This window comes from Cimex lectularius, unplaced genomic scaffold (genome assembly GCF_000648675.2).
Source record: "Cimex lectularius strain Harlan isolate CLEC.00 unplaced genomic scaffold, Clec_2.1 scaffold99, whole genome shotgun sequence".
Taxonomy (NCBI): Eukaryota; Metazoa; Arthropoda; class Insecta; order Hemiptera; family Cimicidae; genus Cimex; species Cimex lectularius.
The window spans coordinates 943,945-969,730 of record NW_019392713.1 but is presented as its reverse complement, the minus strand read 5'-3'; the positions used below and the strand labels follow the sequence as shown (position 1 = coordinate 969,730).

Sequence of the window (25,786 nt, the reverse complement as noted above, 5' to 3'; positions counted from 1 at the left end):
CCTTTTAAGTTCAAAACCATCTTAATAACAAATTAACCCTTTTTAATCTCAATAAACCACATGTCACTCTAAATGAACATTTTTAACTTCAAATGACTTTTTAAATTTCAAATTAACTCTTTCTTTAAAACAATAAAAAACCGAGGAGATATAAAGAATTGGCCCCTAAAAAAACTACTTGAAAATTAACTACACTAAAATGTAATAAATGATTATTCTAGAATTGAAATGACTATGTTACCTAAAATCTGGAATTAAAAATCCAAAAATTGTTTGTTTCTACATTTAATTATATTGACCCTTTTTAACTTAAAATTAAACATTTCTATCGTTTAATTAACCGTCTTTAATTTCAAAGCCCTTTTAATTTAAAATTAACCCATTTTAATTCAAAATACCATTTTTCACCCTAAATTGAAAATTTAGACATACATTTAGATTAGATACATTAGATATACATTGTTAATTTCAAATTGACTTTTTAAATGTCATATTAACTCTTTCTTTAAAGCAATAAAAAACTGAGGAGATGAAAATAATAGGTCCCTAAAATTTTTTTGAAAATTAATTAAAACTAAAATGAAATAAATGTTTGTTCTATTACTAATTCGAGATTTTAAGCGATTAATTATCTTACATACATTTAAAAAAATCTGGATTTAGAAATAGAAGAATCATTTGATTGTATATAATTGTGTTGCTTTTTTCAATCATTTAATCATTTTTAACTACAAATTAACCTTCTTTAATTTCAAATTAAGATTTTTCATCTAAAAAAAACCTTTTTAATTGCAAAGTAAACATTTTTTAAAACATTAAATACCTTATGAGATGGTTTGAAATATCAGCATGTAAAGCTTATTTCCCGGTTTAAAAAAAAATATAATGAATGTATGTTAAATGTAATGAATGTTAAAAATGTAATATTTTTAAGTAATTATTCTATATTTTTAAAACTTCTCAAATTAAAAGAAGAACCCTTTATTTTTAATTTAAGTTTAATTTTATAACTTAATATTTAATTTTCAAATTTAATTGTAAGTTATCGTATGGCCTTCCATGATGGGTGGAGGGTCTTCTATTTACTTTATATATCATAGAAAGAATTAACTAATTAACTAAGACCTTACATAGAAATAATAATTAATTGAAAGAAGTAACTTGATCAATTGACCACTAAAACGTAAATGGATTTATATTTAAAAATTTTTGTGCAATGTAGAAGAATTTTAATTTACAAGCTTACATCTCTTACCATTTCTTGTCTTTGAAGGCTTTAAAGGAAGAGTTAAATTGAAGTTAAAAATTTAACGGAAAAAGCTATATCTGTTTTCATATTAAGCGTTATATCTCTCATGTAATTTAACTATTAGCACAGCAGGCTAAAAAAATTAACAATTGGGCAGTGAGATCATATTCTAATTTTGTTTTTCGGCGACGAAAAAAAAGGAATTTAAGCAGCATTAATATTAAACTTTAGACCTTTGTCCTTCAATGTTTATCGTTCGGCAAATCTAACATGGATTAGTTGATTTAAATTGAACAAACATACACACAGACACTCAAAAATATCGAGTTACAAAGCCGAGAAATCCGTTTTTATAAGTACTCTCGAAATATTCCCACTAACCCAGTTCTACGCATTCTATAATGTGTGGGAAATAATAAAATAAGGCAAAAAAAAAAATAAAGTCTTTCAAGTATATTAATTCAATTAAGGAATAAACGCGAGATAACGAACGCCATGAACGAGAAAGGATAACCGATCAGAATCAGAAGTGCTGTGAAGTTCCTTGAAAAAAATAAACACGAATCATTAATAATAACCGTGTTAAATATCACTTATCGGAATTGATCAAAAGATGGCAAAGAGAACGCGTACGAAAGGTGAAATACTAGACAAAGAAATAGTAACTGAATAAAGAAATAATGCAACAAAAAACATAAATAATTACCAATAATATACAAACACATTACTGTTCTTTGATTTGCACATGCCTGTAGATAGAACATAAAAGCAAAAAATTTAAATAAAAGAAGAAAAAGGAACGTACCAGTAATAAAACGTCCATGACTTAGCGAGCTCGGTGCTTAGGACGAGGTCTATATGCTTCATTCATTTAGGTATAGATAACTGTTTATTCACTTTTTTGAGGATGTTTAGGAATAACTAGTTTTATGGGTAAGGAGAAAGGCTAGAAAGGGCCTTTTTTTTCTTTAAAAATGAAAAATCCAGGGAAACGCCAGGAAGTTTTCAAATCATAAACTAGTTATTAGCTATAAAACGTTCGCCGTAACTGTCAAACTAGTTCCTTAGATGTTGCAAACTGCAAAAATAGTGTGGATTGTGAATTTGTTTTTGTTTTAATTTGTCAAATTGCCCACTTTCTCGACCCATAGAGCGAGCTGACCTCGGCACATCCATTGTTCCGTGGTGTTGGGGGAGTTGCATAAGATATTCAATGACCATCTTAATTATAAAATTTTTCAAATGAAAAAAATTGACCGGGAATTGGACATAAGCATATTCTTTAAAATATTATCTGATAGTGTGGAGTCTGGGTTTAAACAACTTGTCTTAACTTCCCTACTCCTTGTCCGTACGGATTATACCTAAACGTTATACATTCCCCATGAGAAAGAATAACTGAGGTCAATATTGCAAAAAAAACCTATAAGGTTCCTTGAAAAAATAAATACGAGTCCCTTATGAAAATTAAATAAAGCCAAATGAAGAAAACAGTATTTAGGATATCTTCCAAATGTTGGACCTGCGGAACCTGTTTCCTTTTAAGGCTCATGTGTCTTCAGCCTGTTGAACCTCCTCCGCAATTCATAAGTCGAATCAACGCATAAACAAGCAGAGGTAAGCTTTAACCTTGTATTTTAAAATGATGAAAATCAGCAAACAAAAATTATTGGGTAGACCAGACAAAGGGCAGGGAAGTTTATTATTTTGCAATAACCCGGTTGCTCAAGTTGAAGTGATAATTACACAATGCTGCAATAAATTCGATTGTTAAACAATCTACAAATGAGAATTCACAATTTGATGATCAAATGAAAAACTGGTGGACTAGAAAAAAATAGTTGACAAAATCAAAATCATTTATTCATTGATATTTGACGAAGCCCTAAATGTTGATTTAGAAATAATTGAATAATTTTATTTATTTATATAACTTAGTGAAGTAATAATAATATTTTTTACAAACAAATATGTATTCGTTTCTTTAGTTTAAGTAGATTTATGCTTCCTGTCCATGTAAGATAACTAATTTATTTATAAGTTCAAAATACCCTGTTTTTTAACGTTTATTTGATGTAATAATTGCAAAATCGTAAAGTTATTTTACTTATTTTTCAGAGTGGGATGCAGCAATGAGTACTCAGATATCAGATCTATACAAGCCGAATTCCCTCAAGGAAGAATTCTTGGTCCCGTACTATTTACCATTTACACTGGTCACTTTCCTATACATTCCAATACCATTATTACCACCGGATTACACATCCAAAACCAGCTTATTATCTGGTGCAAAAAGATGAGGACAAGACTGAATGAAGTAATTGTACCCTGTATACAGTTATTGAAAGAAATCTTACCCTCCTTTAAATTTGTACGCCAACAACGACTTCCTCTCAAGTCAGTTAAGTAACGTTACACTTACACAGCAGACTGACATGGAAGCCAAACTTGGACAACTACAAAGAATTCTAGTAAAATCGGTTTTGATTTCAAAACTCAACTAACTTGATACGAGACTTTACTGCAAACCTCTTCAAGCCATGTCAATCTTCGTTTATCAGAGTAGATTTAAACAAAGTAGAAAGAAAGACATATCTAATCAAAGGTAAAGCTGGTCCTGGGACAGCATTTCTAGTTGTTTTATCAAAAAAGTACTTGTTGTTCGGGCTTTTCGAATTAGCACTAAGAAATTTGCAGGTGAATCAGAAGTACCTTCTGTTGTACTGTTGCATTAAAAATTTCGGCAAGAATCTTCAGAATGATAAATGAATAATTTAATAGTTGACCATTATTTTTATAATACTCCAACCTTAATTTAAACTTATCTCTTCTAGATCCTAAAAATAGGAGGGATATAACGGAAGAGAGAGAGAGGGGGAGACCTAAGTGAGAGTGAGAGTGAGAGGGAGAGAGTGAGAGAGAGAGAGAGAAGAGAGAGAGAGAGAGAGAGGGGGAGGGAGACCTAAGTGAGAGTAAGAGGGAGAGAGAGAAGAAAGAAATCCAAACCTGATGAAGGAGATGGTGATGATGATAAGGATACAAGCTGGGGTTTGGGCTTCTTTTCATTGGTCGCTTGTTCAATTCAGTAACTCTTTTCTTTCAATCCTATTTGAGCCTTCTTTTAACAAGAAGGCCATTAACTGTTATTTCAATAATTTTTCCTTTGGTCATCTTAGCCCCCAAGGTTATGTTTTCATTGAATGATTTCTTCGTATTTGAAGAAATATGGGTGGAAGTACCATCCATTTCTCTCAGATGCCACTGACCGATTATATATATATCCTGAGTTTTGCCCTGTTAAGCTGAAGTTGGGTGCTAGTTTTGACGAGGGTTCTTTAATCATGAGTTTATTATGGTTGGTTCCCCTTGAGCTGGTCCATTTCTGTTTTTGTTTTGTGTGGACCCGTTCTGAGATAGAAAATTCTGTTTGAATGGCTTTGTTCGCTTGACCATTTCTCGAAATGCCTTTGTGCCCTGGTATTAGAGACTGTGTGTATATCTACGGATTATTTTACATTTTTTCTCTGTATATATGTAAATATTTAGTCAAATATACTAGTTTTTCTTCTTTTTTACATTTTTGCTTGGTAATGCTTTCAGTGGCGCTTGGCTGTTTGATCTTAGGATGATTTTTTTGACAAAGGAACCTGGTTTAAGATTTTGTATGATTTTGAATTAGCTGGGTCTTTTTTAAAAGTCATCATTTATTGTTTTTTTATTTCTTTCAGATCATTTGGTGGTAAATTATTGGAAAAAATCCCAATTTACTCTATTCAATCTGTGCACACAAAATCAGGTTACGATAAAAGGTCGGGTCGATGACCCTCCCGTCATCTATTTTCTATTAACTGGTCTATTAACTATCTTCTGAAAAATCCTCCTGCTATATTTACCGACGGTATCGGTGTAGGTTTTCTTTCAATAATAAAAAACCCTGATCAAAAAACCCCTATTATAGGGTTGTATGGTTACAAAAGGGTGGGGGGAATTAAGTGCAATAGACTATATCGAGAGGTAATTGTTTAGATCATAAAAGCAAACTAAAATGAAGCATTAAATATAAAATTTTCTAGTTTATTCATCACTCTTTTTTATATTTTAAATAAGGTTGGTAAAAAAAAAACTATCATCTAATTAGATAGATTTAACTATCTGGATTGTCGATTATTCTTGCCATTTCACGTCAATTTTATTCTCTAGGTTTATTCATAGTGCACTACATTTTAATTAACAATTACGCAATTTGAAACGATCTGGGATGGACTCGTTAAAAGACAAATTTTGCGGAGAGCGGGATGATATGTAATGATATGCCAGCGACCATGCTGTAAGCATAATGAACTTCCATTAAGGATACTTTATTTTGTTTTAACATAAAATGTTTCCCGAGATGGACCTGTCAATTCCAGGGCTTTCAAACTGCTCTGATTAAATGGAGCCATCAAGGAAAAATCAGGCTACATTTGTCAATAGAAATGGACAGGAAAACCTACGCAACCTCATATTTTTTTTCTTTTGACACTTATACTGCGCAATCTCACCCACTATATTCGCAGGACAATGCAGATGCAAAATTATATAAAAAAAAAAAAAATTAAGGACTGAATAAGAAAGTAAAAAGCTTATCAGTTGAAAGTTTTATTTATTTTATTTTTCCCTTTTTCGATTTTTTGATCGAATATTGTTTGAGATTCGATTAAAGATAAACCATTTTACACTTAAACAGGATAAATGTTATAAAAGACTGGATGGTTTTCAAAACAGTAAATTGCAGGGAATGAAAACGATTTGACCGTAAAGAACGTAACTGGAGGAAAGGCGGTTGAACAATTTTTGTTTTACAAGAAAAGAGTCTCGTGGAAGAGCGAAAATTGAAAATTTTCCATGGTATTCCATGGTATATTCGATTGGATCTCAGTGTGCCGCCTATCGAAGGTTGTCCTGTTATTACTGATTGTCTCGCAGCGTGTCCATCCAGTGTGTCGGAACGGTCTGTGACAGTGGGTCAGTAGTGACCGGTAATTGTCGCGTTTCTAGTTCGAAAAAACCGAAGAAAGAAGAAATTTCTAGAAATAAGCCTTGGCGAAAAGAGGGGACGAAATAGATCAATATCCTATAAATCATGCGATTATGTCTCAATCAAGCTCAAAATGAGATGTTAGATGTACAATAAACACTGAAATAATTAAACTATATAGAGAAATCTTCTACAATTTTGATCCTTGTAACGGATATTAGTTTTTGATTACTTTAGGCTTAAATTAATCTTTCGAAATTATAATCATAGAACGTATAGAAGTCACGATTCCCTAACCAAATATCGAAAAGGGGTTCGATAGGAATATTAACCTCTGTAATATTTTCATAGGCAAGAAGCATTTTTTTTCTAAATCAACTGTCGATTTTCTTTCTAGTTGTGAAAGAATGGAACTTCTTCAGGACGCCTGGAACGTTTTATCGGTAAACGACGAATTTGTTTGGTATTTTGCTGTATTTGCATTTGTATATTGGCATTGCTACGGTGTTTCAAGGAAGGAAGAAAGAGGAATTCCGACTGGGAAGGAAGGAGCCTGGAAAATATCTAAACGTTCACGCAGATGTTGCATTTGGAATTCAAATCGTTGACGACTCGAGGCAAAGAGTTGAACGCACTCTAAATTCATTCTGATAACATAAAAATAAAACACCCGTTGTATACAATTTTGAACGGGCCGCGAGGGAAGAACGGCATCCATATAAATGTTTCATGTCCTGCATTGGAGAATTTCGCCACCGTGAAAGGACGGCACGTAGGAAACGAGCGGAAAACGCCTGCCGAGGAAGAAAAGCTCGAGGGCTATTGGGTTCGGTCGAGTCTGCCGAGGAATGCAACGGAACTGGACGTGCGTCTCTCTTTTTCCTCTCTTCTTCTTTTACTCAACTTGCGTCATAGAAATAAGACGTATTGTGTTAACTCACTTTCACAAGTGTTACTACTCACTGAGAGGTTTTTCTCCTTTTGGCTACACGACAAGGCCTGGCCCTGCTTATAACCCTGATCAACCACTGAAGATTTCGAAATGCAAGAGCTCGACGGACAGACTAAACCACGGAGAATGGCCAAGGATGGTCGGAAACGACCATGCGACAAATTAAAAAGAGGTCAACGATCGAAGCATACACAAATCTAATTTATTGACAAAACAACGACGATTATGAAACAAAAATGAATGTTTTTGAATGATACATTCCTTTCCTTAAAACCACTTTTTTCTACCTTTTTGATCAGACAAACAAACAGTTTCTGACTTTGTGATCGGCTTTTCTTTATATTTGGAGATTTATGCTATTTACAATTTTCTATTTTTCATAGGCGTTAACCATATTTTTTTAAATTTTATTCACTTAAACCATTGTTTTATAAATCAATCAACGGCCAAATTCGACTTAATAAAATTAAAATGTATAAATAATGATTATTTTCTTTGTGTGATTTCTTTTTGAAGTCTGCGGTGTAATGCTAGTGTGTTTTGGTCGTATTCTTGTCATATGTGATCAAGGATATAAATAAGCAAGGGAGGCAAGACACTTCCCATTTTGCCAGTGACAAACGTGAACGATGCACTGTCGAGTTATCCCACTCCTCTGCCTGTTATTTGTCTTTCATAGAAAATCCTATTTATTCGCATTTTCATTTTAAAAACAGCATTAAACAGAGGAACGAATTAATTATAAACTCCAACAGAAAAATGTTTAAAAATAAATTATCGCTGAAAGATAGTAAATTGATGTATTGAGGTCTGCAAGACGATGAACATGCCTAGGTCATTCAGGTCTGCCTTCAGCTCAGACGGGTTTCAGCATATGCACATATGCAGTGGGTGATCAGGGTTATAAGCAGAGTGAAACAAGATGCCGACTCCTAATAATGCCATTTTTTTGTAGGTGTTAAAAATAGCTTTTTTCCCTTTTATTCAATAATTATTCTCCTCGTGAGATTTCTTGTTACAATTTGCGGTGTTATGGATGTTCAGTTTTGTCGTTTTATTGCGGTATAAGCAAGTTGAGCCAAGAAACTCTTTCTATTTTGTTAGTGATAAATGTGAAAGATTTAATTAATTGAAAATACTGTGAAATGTTGGGTGGAGTCCTGCAATGTGATGAACCTACAGCTTGGTAGAATTCAGGTTAGCCTGTTTGGCTCAGAAGCGATTCTGCATTTCGATTTAACCAGAAGGGTGAGGCAAGTTACCGTATTGATGTCTATGCCAAACGCAAATTGCGTCCTGGACTGTTGTCTCGGCCTCGATCTGCTTATAACCCTGATCACTGAAGATTACAAATGCCTAAACTGGACGGACAGACCCAACCACCGATCATAGACAACGAGGGACCTGCTTTATAAAAAAAATTGAATAATATATATTAACAAAATATATATTATTTTGTTAATATAAACTTCTAGTTTGGTTTAAAAAGTCTATAATTTTTTTAATATTTATAAATAATATGAATTATCTTTTTGAGATTTCTTTCTGAATTTTGCGGTGTGATGATCGTACAGTTATATAACTCATGACAAACACATCTTCTATTAATCTCATTTTTTATATGTTATGCATAGTTTTTATTCAATGTTAATAAAAAAAAGTATAAATAACAACTTTTCTCTGCGGTGTGAAGATCGTTTGGTATTTCGTTGTAAACGATCAGGGATAGACACTCTTCCCATTTTGCCAAGGACTAATTAATGTAAGGAGAGTTGCTCTATCTCCTCGACCTGCTTATAACCTTGGCGAACCACAGAATATTCCCAAATGAGAAAGCCAATAAAAAACGATCAGAAATCAATGGGAGGACAATTTGGAAATGATAAAATGAATATTACTGGTAAAACGACGATTAAGAAAAACATATATTTTTTAGCATTATTGCTTGTGAATAATTTAATAAAAACTTTATTGCTTTAAAACTCTTTAGAACAATTTCTAGTCCTATTAGTTTTAAAGTTTTGTTCAGGTATTTAAACGTTTACTGTAAGAGTTTAATATTGTTCAAAATTGTACCAGTCAGTCCAGGTTAATCAGATCAGTTCAAATCTTATCAGAGTGTATACAATTGTTTATTAAAATATAGGTCACAATGATTAAACATAGAAAACTTTATAATAGACATCTTGTTGGATGGTCTAGTTTTATGTTTAATAAACAGTATGGTTTGTTTTCATAGTCTGAACAGTTAGTTCTCGGTTCATTGCTCCTTTTTTTATTATAAGAAACCTGGAGAACAATGCGGATTGTCCTAAATCGAACGTTCTCTGCTTAAAATAAAAAAAAGTTATAAATAGAAGAAGCAAGATATTCTTTCCTTTGTGTAAATTTTACCAGTCATAAACGAAACCCTGTCCAACCAACTAAAATTGTAAACTGTCTGATAAAATTGGAAAATGAGGACCGTCGGATACGATCAAACTGAATATTATTTGTTAGTTGTTTTAGTTTAACTAATTTTAAGAGAGATACGAAGATTTGTTAGCATTAGTTTGCTTTATTGAGTAAATTAATAATTATGAGGATTATTAGATTATGAAGATTGGCTACTCGGGTGAAAATGGCTTTAAAACGATTTCTGTGTTTGTCCGATAACAGGAAGAAAGTTAACTATTTTCAAAGCTGGTTGGCGCTCGCAAGCCTCTCTTTTTCCCAATTTATGATTTAGTTGCTGAAGATAATGAACTAAAAATATTGAAAAATTATTTTAAAAAAATTATCATAATAAAAAAATATTAAAATCAGGAATAAAAATCATCTGAACATCCTGACCGGATAGATTATACAATAAGTTTTTCATAAGTTAAAATTTGAAGGAGGGAATAATAAATTCTATAATTTTTGGCAGGAATGGACAAAATTTGACCCGATTTTTCGAATATTTGTATAAATCAAGCGCCGTAATTTTGACCATGCTGATTCCAAGAGAATTAGAATGTAATCGTTCTTCGTCTTTTCGTATTCTTTTCTATAAGAGAATAAGAGAAGTTCGTTCAGCCGTGAAAATTTTTTTTGCGAGCTGTTTGTTCCGTTCTTGGTCAGTTGATCCTGCTCTTTGATTTCCAGAAATATAATCAACATCTATCGCATTTTTGTTTTGAACTGTATCGAAAGGATTACCGGACAAACTGGTCGGTTTTGAAATAAGTAACGTGTCAATGTTGTACCTTTAATTAATTCGTTGTCACGGTATTGAGTTTGTTAGTTAATCCGATATGGATTTAGAAGAGTATTTTCAGTCTTAAAAACTTCAACAACTTAATACCTGAAATGTATTTTTTAATTTGTTATAGTGAATTATTGAAAGCACTTATCTTTATTTCACTGTTACTACGGCTCAATAATAAGTTGTACATGTACATTTTACATAAGGAGAAAACGTTTAAAGAGAAATGACTTGTTACATCGTCTTGTGACAATCACAGTGTTCTGAGACCAAGCCGCGATGTTGAGAACCCCGACGGAAGTAGGGCTTCTTCGGTTTTCACTTTTCAAACTTCCCGTTCTCGTTTTTCAAAGGGTGCAATTAAACGACTCGGAACGGGACATGCAATTATTGAAAAATCTACGTTCAAAAGATATTTGCGCAAATGTTTGCAATAGGCAGGCTAGATGCTGAAACGATTGGGATTGATTCCTTTTAAAACGGGGAAATTGATTTTTGAAATGTTGTTACCTTCTTTCCCTCAAGGAAATCGCAGGCAACCAGAAAGAAACAGTTTGAAATCTTTAACTGCTATGCCAGTGTATAAATATTTGACGTGTACGTGAATAATCGCCGAAGATTTTCCAATTCAGTAAATAAACACGTTCAGAATTTATGTATATTTGTCTTTGCATAGTCGATTCAATATGCCTTACCTTTGAAAGAAAGTGAAAAGTTAACATAAGAAAAAAATTTTATTGTCGAGCTTTGGGTGTTAAGATCCTTATGCTCAAGACTGTATAAAACAAAACAGTTAATTGGAACCTTTTAGATGGTCTCTTATAAACCTAAGAATTCAAGAGAAAGTTGGTAACGGATTCCAACCAATTTTCTAATTTTTCTAGTTTGTACTGTCCTAATGGTGATATAATCACCGTGAGTCTTACAATAAAAAGGACTTCCGTTTAGATTTTTTTTATTCTACAGGAAGTGTAAGCATACATTCAATTGATTTCAAATTGGTTTGCGCTTATACAAATACTAGTTAAGTAAGCAAAGTAATTTGTGTCAAATTTAACAAGTAAAACAAAGTAATTCTTGTGATATAGAAGGGCTTACCAATAACCGTCGGGTTAGTCGAAAGGTAAAAGGTACTTTTATACTACTTTACAATACCTTTTTCCTATTAACTTCAATTAAAATCCAATGAGATGTGACAAGATTCGAACAACTGCTAGCATGGCTAGAAAATGGCTTAAAATCTGACTTAACGAGGCGACAGACATGGAACTAATTTACACAATGTTTTCCACACTAATATCAAATGCAATTCCATAGACTCTACCAGGATTCGAACCTAGAACGGCTAGCGTGGCTGCAGGAGAGCTAACTAGGGGTCAGAACTTTACGATATATTTTCCAAAATTTATCTCAAGTGAAATTCCAAGAGTTATGTACGGGATTCGAACCAAACATGCTACCGCTGTTAACAAAGCCCAAAAACTTTCGTGATGGCCTTTCATTAGCTTGGAAAAGGTCGGAGGTCATCTTTCACATGTCAAGACTTTTCACCTGAGCCTCCATCTGAATCTCTCGAACATAAGGTAGTACAACACGTGGGTCATTTATTAGCTCGTATCACTGGAGGTACACTTTTTACTGCCTTCTTTGCACACTTGACCATCTCGTTTTAGAAATTTTAAAATGAATGCCATTGTAGGAAGATTTTCCACCTCTTTGCTGTGGTAAGCTTTTTTTAAAATCTTTTTTCTCACTAACTCAACATAGTTCGTGTCTTGGCTGGGTTACAGTCTTTAAGAGAGACCTGGCTACCTGTCAAGATTACTGTACCACTTTTGTTTTCTTAAATGTTCAGCGTTTTCGGCCATTTCACAGCACTGCATAACAGTTCAAACTGAATGAAAACCACCTGGTCCTCAGAAAATAATCGGCCTGGGTTAAACTGTTAAAGCACTATGAATGGTTTCGTATGTGTTAATTTATTTTCAATTTAATTCTATGGAGTCTATTCCATCTCTCTCTCTCTCTCTCTCTCTCTCTCTCTCTATCTATCTATCTATCTATCTACCTCTCAAGTTTTCGAGGAATATAGCCACTTCATCAGGACTTTTAAAATATTTCTAATGATTTACACGGTTTGTATAACATCGATCACATAAAGGTACACAATTATGTTTATTATTTAAGCATATTATGTGTGTGTCTTGGTTTGAACTTTGAAAACATTTCTTCCTGTTTAACAGCTTTAAAATAAACGTTTATCATTTTTATTGTAACACAATAATTTTGTAAATGTTTATGCTCTAGTGTCTTCAATGGCAACATATCTCGTTTATTTTAAGGCTCAAGTTTCTTGAGAGAGATGCGATCGGCGGATGTAATTAAGTTTTGTTAGGAGGTTTCTTTATCTTTTCTGTTAAATTGTAGCGTTATAACGTGTTTAATTCAAGGTCCTTCAAAGGACACGACAGTCAAATGGTTGTGCATTGTTTCCACCTTTTCAACAAAGACGAGACCGTCCGGTATACTATTACCTTTCGTCCTCGGCTTGACTTCGACAAACATTTTAACGACGTGAAGGCATCATGCCAACACTGTTTTTTCCTTCTTGGAGTCGTGATACTCAAACGAAAATTATAAATTGATGGACGTGTTTATAATTCCACAACAGACTCTTGAGCGTAGGGCTGTCACGTTGCACCCGACTGACTTACTGGCATGGAGTGGTTAACGGTGAATGGCACAACTGACATTATATCAGGTGACCGCATAATATCATAAGGCACAATGAATACTCTTATTATATAATAAGACATGTAACCACACGTACAATCCAGGAGTAAGGGACTATAATAACGTATAGCCAAATTTTATCCCGAAAGTTGATTTTCTCACAAAAAGCCTTCCTACTCAAATTTCTTGCTTAAAACTTAAATCGTATCACACTAAACAATTAAAATTTGTACACTAGAATTTCGAATTTTCTTTAAGTTGTGGAGTTTGTTGTGAAATTTTCATAAGCACGCTCACATTTTTTAAATTCTTCAATAACAAACATAATTTTAATGGTACATTTTAAACCCTTTCTTATTTAGAGGAAAGAAATGTGCAATTTTAAACATGTTAACTACATAGTTTAAAATTTCAAAGGTAAGCCTTTGTTAAACTGCAAAAGTACGTAAGTCACTGTAATTTACGTACTGGTATTTACTCAATCTTTTTGTATCCTCGGGCGGAATCCTCACAACCAATTTTAACATAATGATTGCAAATTATGACAAAATTGTTGAAAGTTTCGGCCAAATTTCATCTTATTAATTTTTATAGAATGGCGAGTGAGAAGTTGAATTTCGTCATTTTTAATTTCATGCCCAGTGTTCGCCCGGTACTTACAAACTTACAATTCTTATAAATTTCTTGTTTTCACTAATAAAACGGACTTGGGATACCGAAGCGATTTCGAGTAAACGTTTTTGGTATTAATAGGCCAGTAAAGTTGGCAAAAAATTTATTTATAAAAAAGCATTGGATTTTTTTTATCATAATGCAAAAATATAAATATTTTTGGCTGGATTCGCTGAGGGCATTTTGGTTTCTCGCCGATGCCTGGTAAAAATTCATAGCTTTTTTGGGTTTTGTACGAATGCAATTTTATTACAACCGTTAGAAAGCTTAATGAATTTTCTTTCAGCTTATATCAACAAGGGTTATATGCTTTGCCAATATAAGAGAGAAAAATAAGAAGGAAATCATTAAAAAATTCCACCATACATTTAATTTTATTCTTATGGTTCTAAGTTGATTTCAAAACCAAATTAACGCTATTACGTCAAGTTTCATGTTGATGAGTTGCTACAAAGCTATTATATTTTTTTGTTAATTTCGAAAAAAATCAGAGGTATTTGGAAGGCAAAAAACTTGATTTAAAAAATTTTATTTGTTGATTTTCCTAAAAATTGTATTCAGGGGTTTTTAGGGAGTAAAAAGAACAATACCAAACTTGTTTCTTGTTTAAAAAAATTTTTTATACCTAATTTGCTAAGTCGCTCGGTCACAATTATTATCTTAATACCTGCGATCCCGGCACCTATTATTTTGTGTTGTATTGATGCACATGAAATGAATGTTTAAAGTGAACAAATAAAGTATTTTAGTTTAACGAATAAATCTGGTTTTGTCTAATTTAATACGGAATCTATTTGTCAGTGGACGAACGATTGCTATTGATAATATCCACTGGTCCGCCGCTTCTCGCTAGTTTTCTATCTGACCCAATCGGTTTCCGAAGATGACTCAGGATATAAACACGTATTACGAAACGTCAGTGAAAGTAGGCACAGAGTTTATTAATAGCTTATATTTCAATAATGAATTAGTCGTAATAACAAAATACGAAGTACTCCATTGATTATTGTCTATAGCAATAAAAGATTATAGTTTTTATAATGTATTGCTGTACTATTGTATTTGATGTATAATGTAATATGTGAGTAAATATATTTTGTTTAGTCCTATTAAATCAAGTTTTCACTAACAAGGGAAAACTTCGGACTTGTTAGGCGTTCCTGTCAATGAGTCGAAAACAAATATTTTTATTTTAGGCTTCTGCCTTCCATGCTTATGCATTTCAAAGTCATTATAGCCTAGGATAACTAAATAATATGCAGGGTTATATTAATGAGATTAGATACCTACATAAAAAAATGTACAAAAAGCCCAATCCCTAGTTTTTAGCAAAGCAATTTGGATTCATTTTAAGCATCTTTTAAAGAATAATTTACAATTAAATTTATCCAATCAAATAAATTTAAATATGGCTTCTACTTTGGATGTTCATGTATTTCAAAGTCATTATATATATATATATATATATATTTTGTCAGTACATACGCTAAGTTGGATAAGTAAATAGTAGTTAGATCTTATAACTTAAATTGTTGGTTTACTTCATCTTAAACTTACTAACGTTATATAGTTAGTAATATAGTTAGTACCCTACCTGTCGTAAGAATAACAAACCAAATATATGGAATATAAATAAATAAACGGAATAACTGACATTGATCGTAGTTTTGGAATATTGCAATATTATACGATTTTATATTTTGTGAGCACGTATTTTGAAAAGTTCTGAATATTAAAATATAAAAATAATCTTACGAGGGGAGTCTACGGACGTGGTATAGGAGATTTCAATGAAACCTTTTTGCATATTAATTCGAAAAATGTATGTGTCTGAGCGTTCTTGCCAATGATCCCTAGAAAATTTTAAATAATTTAAATATTTTTTCTTAAATACACGTTTTTTACTTTGTTGTAAATGTATATTCGAGATACTACATAATTATTATAATTATAATTATGGATTTTTTTACGTAGGGTAAGAAAATAATATGCAGCATCATATAAATTAGAATAAACATATAAAAATTTAGAAAAAGCCTTCTGATGTAGTCCAAAAAACTTTTTTTCAAACACCATTCGATTAGTTTTATGTAAATCTTAAAAACCCATAAATACGAACTTTCATAGCAATAAAAAAATTAAGCATTTTTGGGCTAGATGAGGCAATTTCTTTTTTTCGATAATCGTAGGTCCTGTTAAAAAAATCATAAATTCTCTCGATTTCATCCAAATTAACGCAGTTACAACCGTTAGAAAGTTGAATTTCTTGTCTTTCAGCTTATGCCAGAGTTGAGATTTTATGTCAATGTGAGAAAAATAAGGATCGAAAACTACCGATACGTTTTATTTGATATCTTCAATTTTTTTAAATAATGTCAATTGTATTGGATGTCTGTCATTACATGCCTTAAATAAATATACGTAAAGTACATTTCTAAATTCAAAAAAGTGGCGATAACTTTGGAATGATTCCATTGATCTGTAAAAAACATTAAAGAGTTTCAGAACCGTATGCACTTTTATAAATGTGGTATCCGTAAATAAATTAGAATCAAAGATATGAAGTAAAATGTTTTTGTTCATTTCAACCCTATTCTTTTCATTTATGATGACATGAAATTTCAGCACTGTTGCTATAGGCTGATAGACAAAAAAAAAAAAAAAAAAAAACCTTTCTATCGGTTTTAGTAGAATTGATGTTTGATCAAATCCAGGGGGGGTTTACGAATCCAGCGGAAAATTGTCGTTTTTTTATTACCAACAAAATGCGTAATGAAGTAAAATACTCTTTGTTATCCTGAAATCAGGCTGAAAGTTCAAATATCAAATAAATAAAAAATACAATAAGAAGCGTACGCATATATTTAGTAATATGTAAAACCTTTTTGAAAAATGGCAAAAAGGAGGGAAAATTCAAAAGGTGGGGTTGAGATGGGAAGTTGGTGTCCGAGTGGTCGAGAGCAGCGGCGTATCTAGCCGAAGATCGTGGGTTCGAATCCCGCTTGTGCCATTGACTTTTTTATCTCAACTAAAAACCTTAATTAATTGAAAGATATTAATTGGTCGAGCGGACCACGAAAAGTAGTGAATTTAATATGTAAAACCTAAAATTAAACCATTAGGAAATTATTTTTAACAAAATTGCGGAAAAATTCTTGTTTAAATTCTAACAAAGAACAGTACAGTATAACTAATTCTTTTGGCGTTTAAGTTTAATATTGGAAAATTTCAGAAAAAAAAATTATTGCGGGATTTTTGTTACGATTTTTCGAAGTTAAGAGTGACAATGTGTACCAACCCTAGACACGACTATTATTTTTGTTAATGTTTTTAATTATTTTTTTAATTTATCGACTCAAAACATCAAATGTTATGGTTTATACATATTTATTTCTGCTAATGGTATTGAATATACCAGGGAATATCTGATTTTTTTGCGATGATTGCAGAATTGATCTACGATTGGATTTGGAAGGGATTTGTACAAGATTGGTGACTTTACGTTAGATGATTAGTTATTTTAAAACTGCTGACATTTCAGTTTGTTTTTATTGTATGCGCTGTAAAACACAAGGGCTTTTCGTGTTTTGAAGGCCGAGACGGTAAATACATGATAGTGTTCTGTGCCGGTCAAAATTGGTCTGGGACTCGTACCTCGAGTCAAATTTGTCACGGTTTACTCCACGGACGTTTCTGCTCGTCCTATCGATAAGAGGTGATTTTTCCCCCTTTTGAGAATTTCTTTAAAACACGGTACATATCAAAAATCGAGTCGGATACCGTCAGGGGAAGTTGTGCAACCAACTGGTAGAAAGTAATGCAACGACGAAAGTACAGCGAATTGTATTAATATAACCCCGGCGTAATAGTGTCACGGATTGATCTGTTAAAAAGACATGCCTTATAACAGGGGAAGCCTTCTGCACGGCTCTTTCTCTTTCTCTATGAGGTGAATTTCTTTTTTCCCAACTGGCCTCCGTTTCACTGTCACTTTTGCTCGCTCCCAGCCATTGTGTGTTTAACTAGTTCTCAATTAACAGCTAATGAGTAAAGTTGCAGAGTCGGCGTAAAATTGCGTAAAAAGTGACAGTGAAAAGTTAACAAACAAAAAATCGTTAGTCCTACTCGTCGATTATTTTCTTTTAAGTTGGATGAATATGTATTCCAAGCAAGGGAAGTGAAAATTAATAGAAAAGATGTGGAGTGAGTGTGTTTTTACAAAGATAGCTCCCACTTACAGTAAGTTCTTTTCAACGATCCGGATTTCGAGCCTATAACTCATCATCAGGTTGTAGAGCTCTTTCAATCTGATGATGAGCTGTAGGCTCGAAATCCGGATCATTAAAAACAACTTAATGTGAGTGGGAGCTATCTTTTAAAAAGGGGAAGTCAGCGGATAGCCGGGTTGCGGGGTGCTCGGTGGGCGGGGACGGGGCTTGGGTTGGTGGTATCCACTTCTGGGGAACCTCGGGTCACCACTAGGACCCCTGATCTGGGAGGCATGTGGATGATAGCAGTGGCGTGCACATCCCTCTGAAAGATCGGCTGCTCCAAGCAAAACATTAATGTTCAATGCAGGTGGTATTACCACGTGGGCGGAATGCCGTTGACTGGGTGCTTGTTCGCCTGCCCTGTGTGCCGTCCGCGGCCTGGCAAATCCAAAATGATCAAGGCGAAACATGATCCTCAGAGAGTGAACGCCTTGCGGGGGAAAAAATAAATAAATAAATAAAATAATAAAACGGTGAATATTGTTTTCTATTCATTATTAATTAACTTGTTTTAAACCTACTGTTAATTTTATTGCTAGTGAATATAAATATGTTTTTCCTCAAATCCTCAGAGGTGGGGAGACTTTATTAGTTACCATAGACAATAAAACACTATGATTATTCGGAGATCGTGAGATGCGTCTGGTGTGACGTAGGTGCTAGAAAAAGCATTTTCTTTATCGTGCCAACGTTTCGATCTTTATTGAGATCATCTTCAGGTCATGGAATTTACAAACATTGTTTAAATAACTAATCACCCGAACATACTATATTTTTTTCTCGTTTTTAAATCATACTTTCACATCACTCCAGAAGCAATGAATCTTGTGGCTTGACGCGTTTGATTTGTCTAGCTAGATGTTGGACAATTAACAAGTGCCCTGTACGTTCACATGTCCTCTTAGCCTTTGAGGCCGTGGGCTAAAGCAGATTTATACATAGCTTCATTTACTGTTTCAATTTTCAATTCTTTATTTCTGATGTACCAGGGAGCATTGACATTTTATTACTCAAGTATGAAACTAACTTTTGTATGGTTTGACGGTTAATCTTGCTGGCACAGCACTAGAACTGGATGCTGTACGTTCACATAAGGATGAGGACCTGTTGATAAAGTATTAAGAAGTACATTTTCCGGAATTTGATGGTGAGTTCTTCGTTCTTTTTTTATGTCTGTTTTCAATCGCAAGCATGTATCTAATGTCAACCAAGGTAACTCGATGATGTATGGCATTCGAAGACGACAATATTAGCGATTCTTTTCTTGTGAGGGCAATTGATGTTCTTTGTAAGCAGGATATGCTTTCACCTATTGTGCTTGTATCTGTTACATTACTAATTATAAAGCTTAATGTGATTAAATAATGCTAATCGACAATAATAGAAAATTGTCATTTTTCAATGTTTGGAGAGATGGAATTTTATGTTGAAAATGTAGTAGTGTTATGCGTTTAAATAAACCGTAAAATAAACTTATCATTCTAGAAGCATAAATAATGATAAAAATTTATGTTAGTTCAGTTTGGTTCACCCCTCAACAAAAATCTTTTTCAATGTGACCTGAGCACGATTCGAGTTTTCATATGGTTGGTTTTTTAACTTTGGAAACATTATAATTCATACTCGGAATATCGTATGTCGTATGTATAGATATCGTATGTCGGCCACTTCAATTTTCAATCCCACGAGGAAATAACAAAATTTAAAAAACCGAGAATGTAGTCCGACAATGAGGAAATCTGGCATTAGTTCAAGGGCCAAGTGTTACGTGACCTTTTATTCGAATTACTCTTCTTGCCCAATAAAGATATTGTTGAATCGAAGTAGAATACAGGAATAAAACGAGTTAAAACACAGTAGGCATAATTCCGGGGACACGAAGGAAGAAAAAAAGTCATTGTATCAAATTGAAGAAAGCAGATGAACTGAATTTAAAACGTGCAATTTATATTGGGATGATGATTGTGACAGATTTATTTTGGATACTGGGGTAAAAAAAAGCATGAGTACCGTGATGTCGACCCATTGTCATCTGTCACAAACCGTTTCTCCTACTCGTACCAGGTTGATAATACTAATTTAGACTGTCCGTTCTCGTCAAGTTCCGTTTACTCGGCGGACCGAATGGTCGTGCTCTGCGGATTAAAAGTCGGACTCGATAGGGTTTAGGATAATCTCGAAATGATATAATAGTCCGTGCAAAACTGTGCTGGTCCCTCGATGGTTTAATGCATTCCGCAAACATGGCAGTCGGTACGATTACACACTAATTTGTCTCACTCCAACATTTGAATACTCGACAAAAACAAGAATCGTTTGAGCGTGTAATTCAAGGTAAACAAAACTATCATTTTTTGTGCGACAAAATAAGTGAGATTGGAGCGTTTTTGAATAAAGATTGGGCACGAGGTACGCTATTGATAAGAGAAACGGTTATCAATGGTGAAAAAATGTTCAAATCAACGTCTCGGGTATGTGTTTCGACGATTCAAGTGGAAAGTTAAAATGACAGAGTAAGAAAGGGATCTACAAACGGAAAGCCCTACAAAATTTGTATAAAGAAAGAGATAAGTGAAGGACAGAGATAGGAAAAAGCTTCAGAGAAACAATTAAAGAAACTAACGAACAAATAAATAGTCGAGGAACCAGAAGAGAGGGTCATAGAGAGAAAGAGAGTGGGATAGAGAGAGAGAGAGAGAGAGAGAGAGAGAGAGAGAGAGAGAGAGAGAGAGAGTGAGAGTGAGAGAGTTGAGAGAGTGAGAGAGAGAGAGAGAAAGAGAGAGAGAGAGACATACACACACAGAGAATGTAACATTAGACAAATAAGTAAATGTGAATTTTGAAAGGGTGGCCAAAATTATATTAAGAGAGAAGAAAGGGATTGACCGAAGGGCAGAGGTAGGAAAAGACTCAAATAAACGATTAAAAAAAACTGAAAAACGGATAAATAGAAAATGACAGAATGAGAGAAAGAGAGAGAGAGTGAGAGAAAGAGGTAAGGATTGAGATGAATAGAGAGTGAGAGCAAGGGAAAACGGAGAGAGGAGAGACATAGTGAGAAACAAAGGAATAGGCAGATGAAGAATAATCAGTAGTTACTGAATCAAAACAGAGTAATTGTGACTTTTGTACTTAAGTACTTTATTATTTGGTTTGGGCGTCAGACATGTATTTGCCACACTATATGCGTTGGGTTCGAATCCCATCATAGCACATGGCTTTTTAGTTGATCTTAACAGAAAATAATATTGTCAAGTGGTTTGTCACCTCGTTCGGGACATTAAGCCCTTCTGCACGACAGGATTTACTTTGGTTCGGTTCTTTTAAAACATTTTTTGACTTAATTAGCTGTAACTGTTTCTCACTTCTTGCTTGGTTTAATCTTCGACAGTTGGACGGTGCTTTACGTTAGCAGAAAATGTTGTGCGTGAAAACAGAACAGAAGTAAGCATCGTTTTTACACTGTAATCTTGTATTTCAATAATTTTGGGTACGGAACTGTCTTGGTATAATTATTAAAGCTTTATATCCTTGAAAAGTCGTTTCATTCTTAATGTTCTAGGATCCGTAATATTCATATTTTGTGACTTAACGAAGAACAGAAAGAATGTAAAGAATTCACGTTCATTGCTTTCTTTTGTGGAAAAAATTAAGCAACAGGCTTATGTTTGATATTTTTACATATAATCACAAGTCAGATTTATTTTGATTAGGGATTCAGAAAAACTGTTCTCGTGCTAAATCTACTACAGTGAGTACACCATTATCCAGAAAAAATGTCTCCTATAAAATCTTCAGAGCGTGCTTTTTATGGAATCAAGCAATTGTAATTTTCAGCGATAACTCGTTTATTAACACGTTATCATCAAACCGTTGGGTATTTTAATTCCGAGGAGTCCGTCATACTTTCTGTCTTGTCGGCAGCCTGGAACGGTTATCCTTGCGTAAGAAAGTTTTAAAATACCAGATATCGCACGGTGGTTAGTTGTTATTTTTGTTGGTGGCCTCGGAGATCTGGTTTTCGACAGAAGCGCGACACGTAGGCCGTACGGATGAGATTAGTTTGACTCCGTTCACTCATCCGTCACGTTTGGTGCTTTCCACACGTGTCCGAGGAAAGTCAGAAATCGTCCTTGCCCCAGACTCTCGACAATGTCCTCTATTCTATCATCCAGGATAAAAAGAGGGGATCATGAACGATAGCCGATCAAACACATTTGATTTAAATGTGCATTTAAACGCGTCAGATGAAAGGGTTTGAATTTAACCAGTGTGAATACTTCGAGGTTGAAGTCCATCCACATATTCTCGCTTTTCGTACGTTTTTTTGGTAGATGGTGACAGTAACTGTCAGTTAAGCGATGTCTTTTGTTGTAAGTGTATTCACTGCTTAGTCTTTGTTGTCGATGTCTTTATACAGGGTTAAAATCGATCTGTAATAAAAATACTGAAGTTTTTTTTAAACTCAAAAGTTATAATTTTGGTTTCCGATCATTTTACCCTGCCCACCCTCGCTGCTCAGATAAACCAGTCTTCATGGTAGGAAACGACCTTAGACGTACATCACCAAGCGGACCTCAAACGGAAATTTCACAACTGAATCTGCTCGTAACTTAATTTTGAATGATATTAACCCTTTATTACGAGTTTATCAATTCTAAAATAGTCAGACAGGCTGCTGTTACTTAGTTAATTAAAAATGATATTCTAATACCTAACATACTATGGTATTAAAATTTAATTTAACAAACAATACCTTTCTATATATTTAATTATGAATAACTTAACTAAAAAGAAAGACATTAACTGAGAAAGCTTAACTAAAAAGTGAAAACTTAAGTAAAAGCCACAAGGACTGCTATAAAAAAACTTCAAAACCGTGGGTGAAAACAGAAAATTCAACTTACAAGGGGCCGACTAGGTTGGTGTGTCACGGATTTGAGACCAAACGTTTTTGGTGATCCTACACTCCAAAATATCGTACACGTAATCCGTCACTTCTTGTGAATAGGCCCTGGTTTCGTCAAAAATTTTAGAAAATGAAATTTACCGTTTTTTTAACATTTTTATTTTGCTATTCTACTTGCTCATATCAACTGTGTGAACATATCATTTTTCAGGATTTTTTATAAGATTGCAATAAAATTATAGCAAAAGCTATCAATGTTTATCAATAACCAAAAAGTTTCAAAGTACCAATTTTTTTCATGTAAACTAGGTCATACAATTTTTTTTCTTAAAACTAATATGAAATTTCGTTTTAGCACCACTAGAGACCCATAAAAATAATTTTTTTTAAATGTAAATTTATCGATTTTTTGACCCCATTAAAATCTTCCTGATTTTTAAGAAGTCGTTATCGAAATATCTGATTGAAACAGCTATGATTCAAAAATGGCTAAAGGATTTTTACTTCGACATACCATTTGAAAGAAGAGGAACGTAGCTTAATAACCACGCTTGCACCATAAAAATATATGAAAGATTTTTATAATAAAATACTACAATAGGAAAATAATTTGACAAAAATTAACCTCGTTTGTTAAATATAAATAATAGTCCGTTTTTAATGTTTGATACAGTTATAAAATGTAAATTCCTTTAAAAATAGTTACCAACCATAAAAATCGGTCCAATAGGTTTTGAGAAAAATGATCTTAGAACTTGCACTAGGAATATCAATCACGCGGTCGTCGAAAATATCAATCCAATAATTAATTTATATCTATTTCTGCGAAAGTTGATATCTAAGAGTTTTATAACGCTAATATCACGACACTGAGGTCAAATCCAAGTTTTGACCATTTTCTGACCAACTTTGCTTACAGAATATTTAAAATGTGCAAAAAAAAAAAACAAAAAAAAACAACAACAGTATTTTGTTGATTTATCTTTTTAAATCAAACCAAATTGGAATATTCTGCGTCGTAGAACATTTTTGTTTTTATATTAACCTAGAAAGAAACTACTATACCGAAAATAATAGTTATTAATCTATAAATAACGTTCTATTATTATTTTAATTGATAAAATATAATTATATAATATATTATTATATTAATTTGTTATTCTAAATTTATTATAATGGTGTTGATAATCAAAACTATCCAAAACATTCTCAGCAAAATTTAAATTGATTAATTTTGAAACAGGAGGGACCAAATATTCTTCTGGTTGAATGAATTTAGTTATTTATTTTTTTGTACATATTGTATAAAAAACGTTTAGTCCAAATCCGTGACGCACCAGCCTGGCATTGGTAGATCTGACGATCAACTAACACCTTTAAATGCCAAAAAGTGGCTGAATAACTGGGAAAATACGCCAAAAACTTTTCAAAAGATTTAATTATTTTAACCTTTATTACTCTTAAAAAAATTACAATCACTACTAAATTTAACTCTTTGTTGGAAATAAAATTTAATTATTATACATACATTATTTTGTCGAGAATGAATATTGTTACCTTTTATTACGGGATGAATCGGGATTTAGCAAAGTTATGATAATAAAATAAAATTGATAATATAAACCAAATTATTTACCTTCATTGGCGTTAATAAAAAATTAAAAACAGAACAAAATATGTATCAATATCTCAAGATGATCACATCTTGGTTGAGCTTTTTTGTTAATAAATTTTAATCACTAAACCAGGACGAATTATTTATATTACTAGAAATGATAAAGGTAGGGTGATTATGTTGTTCAACTACTTTAAAAGATAATTTTTGCTCACAGTTTGTTGTTTTCAAAGATCCGGATTTCAAGCATTAAACGCTCAACATCAGATTGAATCACTCGACATGAATTGTAATTTATATTAAGAAAATAATTAATAAATAAATTCAATAAAATCAATTCAATTAATTAAACTTCAATCAATTAAATTATTAAAAAATAGTTACAATTCATGTCGAGAGACGTGTTTGTACTCCTTCAACTGATGATGAGTGTTTAATGCTTGAAATCCGGATCATTGAAAACAACAAATTGTGAATAAGAATCGTCTTTTAAAGTAGTTTTGTTAATATCACTGTTGTTAAAATTTTGATCGAAAGGATCCCCAATAACTGTAAAAGGGGTGTTAATAAGTAAAAGCGAATCCATTTTGGAAAGCCCTTCACGACGTGACTAAAAGAAGCGTCGAAGATCGGAGAACTTCGTTTGGTCCAGTCTTCCAATCGAAGAACGGGCCCGTTTGATTTTTCTTTTCGTCCAGTTTTATATAAACAAGTCGTAATTATATAATTACCTTCGGAAACGATCGGCGTGAACAATCGAAGAAAGTACAAAGGTCTTGTCGACTTGGAAAGTTCTCGCGATTTCGTGTAAATTCCCAGAAAAAAAAATGACAATTTTTCTCTCGTAAGCCTACTCGTAGTGGACTCGGTTGATTTCACTTCAATCGCATTTCAACTTTCACATACGCTAATAATCAATTTTTGACTTTAAAAGTAACTTATCACTGTCTCTACACAAGTTATATGAGATTTCCTTTTCTAATATTTTCTAATTTTTATATTTTACATTATATTCTTAAGCTTGTATCTTCAAATTTGACTTCGACTTTGATAAAGAGAAGATATGGTCATTTGAATTCCACTTAACTTATATATCTACTAAGTACATCCCAATGGTCATTGTGATAGTTTTGGACGATATA

The 25,786-nt window shown here is 33.0% G+C and overlaps 1 protein-coding gene across 2 annotated transcripts in view; it reads right to left on the bottom strand.

Moving 5' to 3' along the window:
- LOC106662182 (sodium-dependent nutrient amino acid transporter 1-like) overlaps positions 1-25,786 on the bottom strand; it is a 79,704-nt gene that overhangs the window by 9,158 nt on the left and 44,760 nt on the right. The gene's annotated exons all lie outside the window — the stretch shown is intronic.